The following is a 501-nucleotide window of genomic DNA, read 5'->3' as shown; positions in this document are numbered from 1 at the left end:
CTGCCCAGGCTTCCTTCAGCCTCACAAAACGCTGACTGTCCAACCAAGCCGGCCCATCCTTGGGCAGCCGGTGTCCTCTGGGCCCACACTAAGCCTGACAGGGACTGTCACCTACAACCTCCAGGGTCTGTCTGCTCACTTCACCACAAAGCCTCTATTCGGGGCACCAGGCCACAGGCTAAGGGCACAAAGCCCCCTGCCTCCAGGCGCTGGCTTGGCCCTCGGCCCTGGGAGCTCTGGGCAGAAGCAAGGCCAGGACTGCCCACCCATCTCACAGCTAGAGGACCTCGGGCCCTGAGATTAGGGAAGGCTGGAGTCCCAGGATCCTCAGGGGTTATTATCACATCACCCACCTCATTTTACAGACAAAGAAACGGAGCCCAGGGAGAGAAACGGGCTGGACTGGGGTGACATGGCAGGCTGGCTGGTAGGCCCGGGGTCACCCAGCCTCCGAGGCCTGTCAGGGCCAAGTGGCCGGGTGGGAGCCCCACGCTGAACTCC

At 62.7% G+C, this 501-nt stretch overlaps 1 protein-coding gene across 1 annotated transcript in view; it reads left to right on the top strand.

The window, feature by feature from the left end:
- The window catches only part of CUX1 (cut-like homeobox 1), a 351,136-nt gene that overhangs the window by 342,486 nt on the left and 8,149 nt on the right, over positions 1 to 501 (top strand). The window lies entirely within an intron of this gene.

Source organism: Bison bison, unplaced genomic scaffold (genome assembly GCF_000754665.1).
Source record: "Bison bison bison isolate TAMUID 2011002044 unplaced genomic scaffold, Bison_UMD1.0 scf7180017864340, whole genome shotgun sequence".
In the NCBI taxonomy this organism is placed as follows: Eukaryota; Metazoa; Chordata; class Mammalia; order Artiodactyla; family Bovidae; genus Bison; species Bison bison.
This window is presented reverse-complemented; position numbering and strand designations above follow the sequence as displayed.